Source organism: Amphiura filiformis, chromosome 18 (assembly GCF_039555335.1).
Source record: "Amphiura filiformis chromosome 18, Afil_fr2py, whole genome shotgun sequence".
Taxonomy (NCBI): domain Eukaryota; kingdom Metazoa; phylum Echinodermata; class Ophiuroidea; order Amphilepidida; family Amphiuridae; genus Amphiura; species Amphiura filiformis.
The window spans coordinates 40,623,144-40,635,067 of NC_092645.1; positions in this window are offsets into that span (position 1 = coordinate 40,623,144).

An 11,924-nucleotide genomic window follows, 5' to 3' on the forward strand; every position below is an offset into this window, starting at 1 on the left:
AAATCCTCCGAAATACGGTCTATTTCTGTCCTCAAAATATTGATAGTAAAGTTATTTTGACGAACACGTTCGTTGAGCAGATCTTTTTGTGCTCTGGCTATGATTTTGCTAGCCTTATGTCCTTTCACAAGCGGTATAATCCACAAACTCCGTGGTGTAGTTTCAGAGTGTAAACAACGTAGATTAAAATGGAGATGGTTTCTATTGTCCGCTAGTTTTCTCGAGGTCTTCTCAAATTTCCGAACCAAATTTAGGCTATCCCGACCAAATTGGTTGAAAATACGAGCCTTCACTTAATAAGGGAGGCGGGCTACGACACAACTTGGCAGGGGCCTATTGTCTAGCGATATAGAAGATCCCTCAGAGGTTGGGCTCATCTTCGACATGTGACGTAACATCCTCTTCACAGGTCAACGAACTTTTGCCGCTTTAACATCAGTTGGCCTGATGATGCATCCGAGATAGGATGTGAAATATTGCCACCACAAAACGTAAGTCCAGTAGATCAGATTATAATAATTTCATTGCATAACTATAGCACATTTTTTGGCGACTGGAAGGGAAAGAAGGATGAAATGAAGAGAGAAAAGAAAGAGAGAAGTTGTTTGCTCTTGGTGGAGTCGAATCAGAGACCCTTCGCATGCCAAGCACTAGGCCAGCAACACTTAACCACACGTCTTCCATTTGACTGGCCAGCGAAAACGTGCCTATCACTAGTAGAAAAATTGTAATGAGAATTCTTTCAAAACGATGAGAATTGGACAAAAGTATGAGAATTGAAATTTTCTCATCCAAATGAATGAGAAATATTAATTAGCGTGTCAACCACCCCGGGCAACCGCCTGTCACATTGTTTTAAATGAGGAAATTTTAGTTTCAACCGTCATCCTGACGTTCTGTATCTTGTATATAGCTACAATCAAGTGCAAATTTGCTGTGACACATCCACGGTTCAATGACTCCCCCCCCCCGCCGCCTTATTCAATGCTGTAGGCCTATACCAAACACCGCTACATCATAATTATCTTTGCTCCAACATTGGTTGGTGGGGAGGAGGGATTCAAAATAGCCTGAAAATTATACAAATAAAATATCCTATGGCGAACTTCATATGGACGGTTTTATTGAAGCGAGGTTGCGAAATATGCATATGCAGTTATTAGGCCTATGCATTTCTATAATAATATATATATAAAAACCCACCAAAATTGAACATGTTGAAGAAAACCCAAGCATTGATACATGGAAATAGAAATCAATCCAGATTTATTCATTTAATATTTCATATAAAGACATTTTGATAATTATGCAATACAGAAGAAGTGTAAATTGGCAATGTGAAGAAAAAAGAAACAAAAATAAAGAAAGAAAGAAAGAAAGAAAGAAAGAAAGAAAGAAAGAAAGAAAGAAAGAAAGAAAGAAAGAAAGAATTGAGATTCACCAAAAGACCCGCTCACCTTCCAATCCACTTATAGATCTTTGGTATAAATATATGCCAATAATGCAGTTGTATAAATTGAATAAATAAGTTGAGATAAAAAAGAGTTTGAAACATATCTTATAGAAGAGAAGAGGAAAATAACAATAATAAATAAACAGCACTACAGAAGATTCGAACCCTTGACCCTCAATAAAGCCTATACATGTAGTTTACCAGTCAGATCCTCTAACGCTGCACCACGAGGAACTCTATGAACATTTAATCGATTTGTAATGTATATTAAGTTATTCAATGTACATATGGCCCGTGGCGGAGTACAAAACTAAACTGAAACGTCTCAAATGGACAGAATTGTATCGGTTTACTACGAATATATTTGTTGGCAATGTATTTAGGGTTAAGAATATAAACTTGGAATTTTGATTCGTGCACTTTCCTCACGGTGGACACAATTTAAATAAAGAAAATTACATTAATTTCTTTAAACATTGTTTGTGTCGACCGTTTGGCCATCAACCTGTTATTCTTATTATAAATAACTCTGCACGACTGACAACGGCCCTACTGCAGTGTTGTGGTTTCGTTAATGCCTTGCGAACACGAGGTCTAGAGTTCGAGTCCAATTGTCGTCGATTTTTTTTCCTTTAAAATTTTGTTCTTTATCCCTTTAAAATCTCAGATGACACCTACGACGGCGCAGTTTATCGATTTAAATTTGTTTTAAAAATTATGATCAATAATGAAATCCTGTGAGATTATAAATTAAAATTAGCAAAGTCTCAAGATACTGGTTATGGCTTCCTTAGATTTTACATTCACCTATTTGGACACAAATAACGCAATATAGATGTTTTGCATCAAAACAAAGTAATCATAATAATTCCTTATGAGAAAATTGAAGCTCACATTAATTTCAGTGTTAAACGACCATCTGTGACAGGTTGTTGACAGGTGAATTAGTATTTCTCATTCATTTGGATGAGAACATTTCAATTCTCATAGTTTTGTCCAATTCTCATCGCTTTGAAAGAATTCTCATTTTACAATTTCCACTAGTGATAGTAGGTGGGGTTGAAGAAGCGATTAATGTGCTAATAATAGGGTGGCCACAATGCTAGGCTAATGTGTGTACCCTGCCTACATACACAAATGTATGGTGGACATGTAACAGAATCTGCAGCAGTTGGAAAACTATAGGGCATTTTGAATTCCATATATTTTGTCTCCTAGTAACTTCTATACAAACCCGACTACCTAATTAGATAGAAAATATTTTGCTCGTAATGAAGGTCAATATAGCATTTTTGTACGGTCACGTATGAAAAAGTTACGCACAAAATCATTTTTTGTCATTAAACAATATACGCACTTCTGTTAAGTTAAACCCATGACAAATTATCCGTCTGGATAATTTGTCATGATTTCAACTAAATACTGATGATCGGTATACCCAATGATCGTAAGTGAGGGTATACCATACCGTGAACCTATTAGTAACGGTTGCCTTTTCCAGAGGTCTATACTTTGAGTTTGTTTCTACGCTCACCTGTAATGGGTTTGAGCACTTTTAATTCCAAAGTTAGTTACCTGAAAAATAATACTTGTTATATTACGCCCCACTATTTATAGTGGTTGAGCACTTTCGACTACTTTTGGAGTAGAGACTGTGCTTGAATGGGTTTAGTTTGTCATGATTTTGACATATTCACAGAATGCATATACATGTATATGCATTTCTGTTAAGTTGAAACCATGACAAATTATCTGTTCTGATGATCGGTATACCCAATGATCGTAAGTGAGGGTATACCGTGAAACTATTAGTAACGATTGCCTTTTCCAGAGGTCTAGATTTTATCTATTCGTGCTTGATTGAAGCACGAATAATAATTTAGAGAAATTAATAATGATATAAAAATTATGGTTCTAAACAAACAAACAATCACAGTAAGTTATCGTATTCTGTATACGGTTTCGACCATGATAAATTACTACTGACTAATCAGCACCACGTGTGCCCGGGACCGTGTATTGTTGTATCGGTAGTGTCTGCATTGGAACACGCTCGATATTATACATTTGAGTAGTAGGTTAGTATGGCTATCAACAAGAAATGCCAATGTCATTTAAATTTAACATCAGTGTGTACGCCGTATATGTTTTCTCAAGTTGCTTAATTCATTTCATAAACCACTTTATTTTAGTGATTGAAGAAAATATTGATTTTCATGACCCCACAGACCCGCTGTCCAAAACTTGTTTTGGCCGGCACCAACTCATTCTTTGGCCGATTTTATCATACTGCATCAAATAAGCTGGTTCCCTAAGAAATTCGAAACATCACTATTCCTTTAAGGCCCCTGTATCCATAGGCTATTGTTCCCTTGTGGCGTGTGCCTTGTTCCGTGTTCACTTGTTCTCATGTGACCTGACACACTACAACGAACCTTCTTTTTGCTTTGAGGCGGCTACGCTTCGTTGTCTGTGTGGCAGGTCACATGGGAACAAATGAACAAGGGCACACACCACAAGGGAACAGCCTATGGATACGGGGCCTTACCCACCACTAATGTTAAGGGAACAAATAAGTTTTAAGCGCTTTTTTGAATATATTTGTAGATGAAGCTTGGTTAATATAGACAGGTAGCTTATTCTACTATTTTGATGCAAAACTGTGAAAGTTCTATCACCAGCTAAGACTCTAGTCATGGGATAGTCAAGACGAAGATAATCATCGCAAGATCGGAGTTATCTCTTTGGAACATACAATGATAAGCAATTATTTAACAAATATGTTGGTCCTTGGTTGTGAAGACATTTATATACAAGCAAAAAAAAATTGAAAATGATCCTTTGGCGTATTGGAAGCCAATGAAGTGATTTCAAAAGTGGTCCAGGTGAGTGTTTTCGGTCGACTTCAAATACAAGACGTGCTGCCAAGTTTTGACGACGTTGTAGACGAGTAATATGAGTAGATGGTGATGAGGAGATTGTATTAGTCAAGACGAGAGATACCAATAACGTGCGGCATGATGACATGTAGGTTGGTCTATATATTTCCTAATTCTAGCGATGTTTCGTGATGAAAAATAACAGATTTGCTAACATTTGTAATATAAGAAGACATAGTCATGTGAGTATCAAAAAAAGGCATGGTCTTTGAGGGTTCAATGCGTTCATTTCCAATATAAAGAGTTATATTAGGTGGCAACTGTTTGTGATAATAATATGGTGATGCAGCAATAAAGAATACTGTTTTACTATAATTTAACGACAGTTTGTTTGCGGTCATCCAGTCTTTTTTATATCCAATATACAATTTTGGAGTCGAATTATTGCACTGTCAAGGTCGCCCGGCACTTAAGGATCAAATGATACATATAAATGTGTATCATCGGCATATACATGATAAGAAACATTATGATAATTGGCAATGTCACCAACTGGAAGGGTGTAAACAGTGTAGCCGACAGGTCCAACTACAGAGCACTGCCACATGTTGATTCATATGCATGAGTCACATGATCATTGCATGTAATTTGTGGAAGGAGTAGCATTTTTTGTGAAATCAACATTTTTGACCATAAGGTCAAGGTCAAAGGTCACAGTCAGGTCAAAGTCAAATGTAAGGTTTGGCCTAGTCCAGTGGTCATTTGGCTCAAGTATGGTTGAAATCTGTCTAAGCATAAGAGAGCTAGGGCGAAACGTGGCAAGTCACGCAAAATGTCACGAGTTGCCAGAAGAAAGAAGAAAGAATTGAGAAGAGACAGAACAAGCCGACATCCGTCGTCGGCTTGTAAGAAAGAAAGAAAGAATTGGAAGAAGACAGAACAAGCCGACGTTCCGTCGTCGGCTTGTAAGAACTAACGTCACGGCTGTGTAAAAAGTTTGTTCTCATCATTTCTAATTAGGTCTACACATCTGATATAAGCTTTAATTATGTAAAATAACCAAAATAACTAAAATTGTATTTGGTAGCAAAGTATAATTCATAAATAGTTTGATCAGCTTGTAATTGGCGGAAATCGTTAGGTTTTTATCACTACGCTAAAAAGTAGACCCACGGAAAGAGTGCTATAGTTAACCTGCCTGGTCTATATTCACAAGATCAAATAAACACAATGGGGAACGATTGCTCGCTACAAGAGGAAACTGAATATAATTAATAAGAAAGAAAGAACAGTATACCAACCCAAAGTGTTACAATTAAACAAGACAACAAATAAGCACAAATCCCGACCGGCACACAACCCAACTTGAAAAAAAAAGCAAGGGAATGTGCCGGCATGGGAATCGAACCCACGACCTTCCGATCTCTAGACGGACGCCTTATCCATTAGGCTACCACTGATAAACGGTGGTTAAAGCTGGGTCTAATGTTATAGCAGTCATCAGTCAGCTACCTGCACAACCGATTCTTTTGTTCTGCAAGGCTCACTCAGTCATTTAATGAGGCAATACAAACGATCGAAATTGGTGTTGAAATGAGCAAAATTTTGAGTTACACCTTTTCAGTGTAAAATTTTTTCTCAGCCAAATGAAAAGCAATAATTTTCATTTTTTCAGTAAATGGCTGGAAAAACTATAATGCTTGATACTGATTTTTTTAAAATCCTGGTGTTAAACTTAGGCCTGAAATTCAGTCATTTAGTGTAAGATATTCGATTTTTATAGGCTTCAGCTCGGCCCGCGAGCTTTTTCTTGGATCAACCTTTTAGCTTTTCAAAGTAATATAGTTCGCTAATGAAGGATTTTCCCCAACTTTCTAAAGCACATCACCGTGAGCTATATATCATAGTTTTGTCAGAATTTCCGTTTTGATTTCACCATCTTTCACTGTCGGCTGAAAAATTTTCTAAATCAACACGTGAAATCTAAAGGCTAGTACTAGCATTGTGGATCGATATCCCTGGGTTTAATAGGAATACCGGCATGGCTATAGTGTTGCCAGAACTTCAATATAGCAAAGAAATTCCCAGACCTATAGCGCTCCTACTGATCATGTTTAACCAGAACACCCAATTGGGGATTTAATCGCTGGTCGGGCAATTTGCTTTCAATGAAAAATTGACCTGGATAACAACAAAGGAAATATCGACTATTTCAGCTGGTTGCTCTCGAGATAAAAAGTACTCACCATTGCCTACTTTTACTTAGTTTGACATTTTCGGACCATGAATGGAAAAAGGGTAAAACAAAACGGAAATTCTGACAAAACTATAACATATAGACCCACACGATGTGCTTTACAGAGGTGGGAAATATCTTTCTTTAGCAAACTATGTTAGTTTGAGACGCTAAAACATGAATTCCGTAAAAGCTCGCAGGCGAATTCAAGGCCTATAAAAATCAAAAATATCACACTAAAAGACACAATTTGATGCTTAATTTTAACACCAGGATTTAAAAAAAATGTATATTCAAGCACCAAGTTTTTAACTGACATTACTGAAGAAAAAAAAAATATTGCTTTATATTTGACCGAGAAAATTAATTTCATAGCAAAAAGGTGTATCTCTGAATTGTGCTGATTTTTACATGTATCGATCGACTTTTAGCGCGACTAAGCATTTCTAAAGAATTGGTTGTCCAGGCGGCAGACTGTCATGGTATACAATACACACAAACAAATATTACGCAAGAACACAAGTGAAGGCGATCATTACTGATGCTTAATCGTTTCCCCAGTATAGTTATAAGTAAAGTAGGTAATGGGGATACGCATCCTGCACAAGAACAAATAAACATAATGGGAAACGATTGCTCGCTACAAGAGGAAACTGAATATTAGTATATTTAATAAGAAATAATTAACAGTTTATAAACCCAAAGTGTTTTTTGTGTGTTAAAGATAGTAGACATGGTATAGGACTTGAATTATTAATTTGTAATGCTTCTGGCGAGATGTCACAAGACAATTCTCAAAATAAAACACATTGATATTAATCCGCGATGTTATAAGGCCCGCCGATTACGAGCTGAAACTATATAAATCAAACAGTCCATGATCAAACAATCACAAGTGGAAAATTTAAAATGAGAATTTCAAAGCGATGAGAATTGGACAAAACTAAAAAAAAAAAAAAACTTTTTCATCCAAATGAATGAGAAATATTAATTAACTTGTCAACAACGTCTCACAAGTGGTAAATTGTCTCATTTAAAACAATGTGACAGGTGGTTGACACGTTAATTGGTATTTCTCATTCAATTGAATGAGAAAGTTTTATATAAATGCAACAATTTTAAATTCTCATACTTTTGTCCAATTCTCATTGTAAATTTCTATAGTGAATTATACCTGCAGCATTTGTGTGTGCCGTGGTTTGCATATCATAGTCCTCGGTGGTCGTAGGACCAATTGTTGTTGCTTCATTTGCATGTTCATCTGTTGTAGACGAAGCACTCCCTGTTGAAATAATCATTGAATTTAAATATAAAGTGCATAACTATAGGATTATGAAGATTATCATTCATCCAGGTATAAATAGCTATGAAATTATTATAATCTGATCTACTGGACTTACGTTTTGTGAGTGGTAATATTTCACATCCTATCTCGGATGCATCATCAGGCCAACTGATGTTAAAGCGGCAAAAGTTCGTTGACCTGTGAAGAGGATGTTACGTCACAGGTCGAAGATGAGCCCAACCTCTGAGGGATCTTCTTTATCGCTGGACAATAGGCCCCTCGCCAAGTTGTGTCGTAGCCCGCCTCCCTTATCAAGTGAAGGCTCCTCCCGTTTAACATAAATCGCTTCCTTGACTCCTCTCTCAAACCATCTGCTTTCGCGATCTAATATCTTGACGTCCTTGTTGTCAAATGAATGATTAGTGCTATCTAAGTGCGTGTAAACCGCAGAGTCTCCGCAACCAGTGCTAGCTCTCCTATGCTGGTACATGCGCTTTGCTAGAGTCTGTTTGGTCTCCCCTATGTAAAGGTCATCGCATCCACTGTCCTTGCACTGAATTGCGTACACAATGTTGCTTTGTTTGTCCTTCGGTTGTTTGTCCTTGGGTTGGACCAGTGGTTGCCGACACTGGAATTTTTTGTTGATCGTTGAGAATTCTTCGAATTTTCGCCGACAGTCCAGATACGTAAGGTATAGTCACGTCACGATCCTACCGCGTTTAGATTCACCGTCACCTTGCGTAGCTTGTGCGGTGGACACTTTATCAGCTGATTTGGTTTGAGAGAGAGCCTTGTGAAAGTCCAATCGCGATATCCGCAAAGATTCAAGGCCTTCTGAAGGTGTTCGTGTTCCTTTTCCTTTGCGTTTTCGCTTGACGGAATCGTGTCCGCTCTATGAAATAGCGTCCGTATTACTCAGAGCTTATGAATCAGTGGATGGTGGGAATCAAATAACAAGTACTGATCTGTGTGTGTCATTTCTGTACACAGATGTTTCTAAGCGACCATCACTTTCCACTGTAACTAAACAGTCCAAAAGGCAAGTTTGCCTTCCTTGAGTTCTTCCTGAGTGAACTTAATATGTTCGTTGACACTATTTATGTGATCAAAGAAGGGGGTTAATTGAACCTTACGAATCTTCACACCCACGTGTCGTCGACATATCGAAACCAGTGCGTAGGGAGGGGGGGGGGTGCCGGTATACGATGCAAGAGCCAACTGTTCAAACTGTTCCATAAACAGGTTTACAACAATCGGTGAAACCGGCGAACCCATTGCGCATCCATGGCGTTGTCTGTAAAATTTTCCATCATAGACGAAATAGGTGGTATTAAGACAAAGTTCCAGAAGTCCACAAACTTGGTCTGGACTAAGTTTCGCTCATTCAAGGTGTTATCCTTCCTTAGAAATTCCCTAACACAGTCCTTCGGTGGTACACAGGTGAACAACGCTGACACATCATTATCATCCAATCGAATATCGCGAACTTTGTTTACGAAGTCCTGGGAGTTAATAATATGGTGTTGTGATTTCCCAACCAGCGGTCCAATAATGTACGCGATGTGTTTAGCTACATTGTACGTGACCGAGTCCACACTGCTAACAATAGGTCTCAATGGAGCATGGGGTTTATGGATCTTAGGTAGACCATAAAATGTGGGTACCGATTCACCAGGGTACAGTTTGTGATACAAGATACGGTCGATAACGTCAGATTTCTCAAGTTGTTGGAGAGAGTCAATAACCTTCTTCCTATAACCACTAGCATGACTAGTTGGATCACGTTTCAGTGGTTCATATGTCTTGCTATCATTCAGAAGTTCACACACTTTGCTATGGCATTCAGTCTTGTCTAACACTACCGTGCACCTACCCTTATCCGCTGGCAAAATAGTGATGTCTTTGTCTTGTCCAAGCGTTTTAATAGCCTCACGTTGCTGTTTATTGAGGTTAGAGTTCGGTGTCTTCGCGTTAACCAGACATGCTGAAACCTTAGTGCGTAATTCTTCTGCGTCCGAAGTGCACAAGTTGTTGTGTTTGATGGCTGATTCAGTAGCTGTGATCAGTTCTACATGTGGTATACAATTCGGTGCCACAGAAAAGTTCAAACCTTAGCTAACACATCCCTTTCGGTCTCCGTTAGCGGGCGACTAGATTTTTAACCCATATGTCTTTCAGTTCCTTATCCGGTTGTAATCCATCGCTTTTCCTCCAGTTAAGGTCCGAGTCCGCTCGAGAAGCTCGCGTCGAATTCTGCAACCTTGCAAACTTGCTTTGCTGCCTGGCTTTTGACTTCCGGTGCTGGGTTAACTGCGCGTGCGCGGTGAACTGTATCACTTCATCATATATATCAGCTGTTAATTTCACACGTAAATCCTCCGAAATACGGTCTATTTCTGTCCTCAAAATATTGATAGTAAAGTTATTTTGACGAACACGTTCGTTGAGCAGATCTTTTGTGCTCTGGCTATGATTTTGCTAGCCTTATGTCCTTTCACAAGCGGTTTAATCCACAAACCCGTGGTGTAGTTTCAGAGTGTAAACAACGTAGATTAAAATGGAGATGGTTTCTATTGTCCGCTAGTTTTCTCGAGGTCTTCTCAAATTTCCGAACCAAATTTAGGCTATCCTGACCAAATTGGTTGAAAATACGAGCCTTCACTTAATAAGGAGGCGGGCTACGACACAACTTGGCAGGGGCCTATTGTCTAGCGATATAGAAGATCCCTCAGAGGTTGGGCTCATCTTCGACATGTGACGTAACATCCTCTTCACAGGTCAACGAACTTTTGCTGCTTTAACATCAGTTGGCCTGTTGATGCATCCGAGATAGGATGTGAAATATTGCCACTCGCAATTACGTAAGTCCAGTAGATCAGATTATAATAATTTCATTGCATAACTATAGCACATTTTTTGGCGACTGGAAGGAAAGAAGGATGAAATGAAGAGAAAAGAAAGAGAGAAGTTGTTTGCTCTTGGTGGGATTCGAATCAGAGACCTTCTTCGCATGCCAAGCACTAGGCCAGCAACACTTAACCACACGTCTTCCATTTGACTGGCCAGCGAAAACGTGCCTATCACTAGTAGAAAAATTGTAATGAGAATTCTTTCAAAACGATGAGAATTGGACAAAAGTATGAGAATTGAAATTTTCTCATCCAAATGAATGAGAAATATTAATTAGCGTGTCAACCACCCTGGGCAACCGCCTGTCACATTGTTTTAAATGAGGAAATTTAAGTTTCAACCGTCATCCTGACGTTCTGTATCTTGTATATAGCTACAATCAAGTGCAAATTTGCTGTGACACATCCACGGTTCAATGACTCCCCCCCCCGCCCCCGTATTCAATGCTGTAGGCCTATACCAAACACCGCTACATCATAATTATCTTTGCTCCAACATTGGTTGGTGGGGAGGAGGGGATTCAAAATAGCCTGAAAATTATACAAATAAAATATCCTATGGCGAACTTCATATGGACGGTTTTATTGAAGCGAGGTTGCGAAATATGCATATGCAGTTATTAGGCCTATGCATTTCTTTAATAAATATATATATAAAAAACCCACCAAAATTGAACATGTTGAAGAAAACCCAAGCATTGATACATGGAAATAGAAATCAATCCAGATTTATTCATTTAATATTTCATATAAAGACATTTTGATAATTATGCAATACAGAAGAAGTGTAAATTGGCAATGTGAGAGCAAAAGAAAACAAAAATAAAGAAAGAAAGAAAGAAAGAAAGAACTAGACTTAGCTGTGGTCTAAGACCACGAACACAGCCGTGTGGTGACCCCTTAATCACCTTTGACCCCAAAATATATGAAAACCCCATAGACATTGGCTAATGTCAATGCACGTGTCCACGTGGCATCACTTTGCTATGCTTTTGTGGCAGAAGGCCATTTTGAAGGTATATCGTTTTATACCGGAAGTGACTCCTTACTGACCATTGATCCCAAATGTGTGTACACAATATAGACACTGTGTTATAACAATGCATGTGTGCAAGTGGCGTCACTGTCCTAAATAATTTGTGGAAGAAGAAGCATTTTAAAG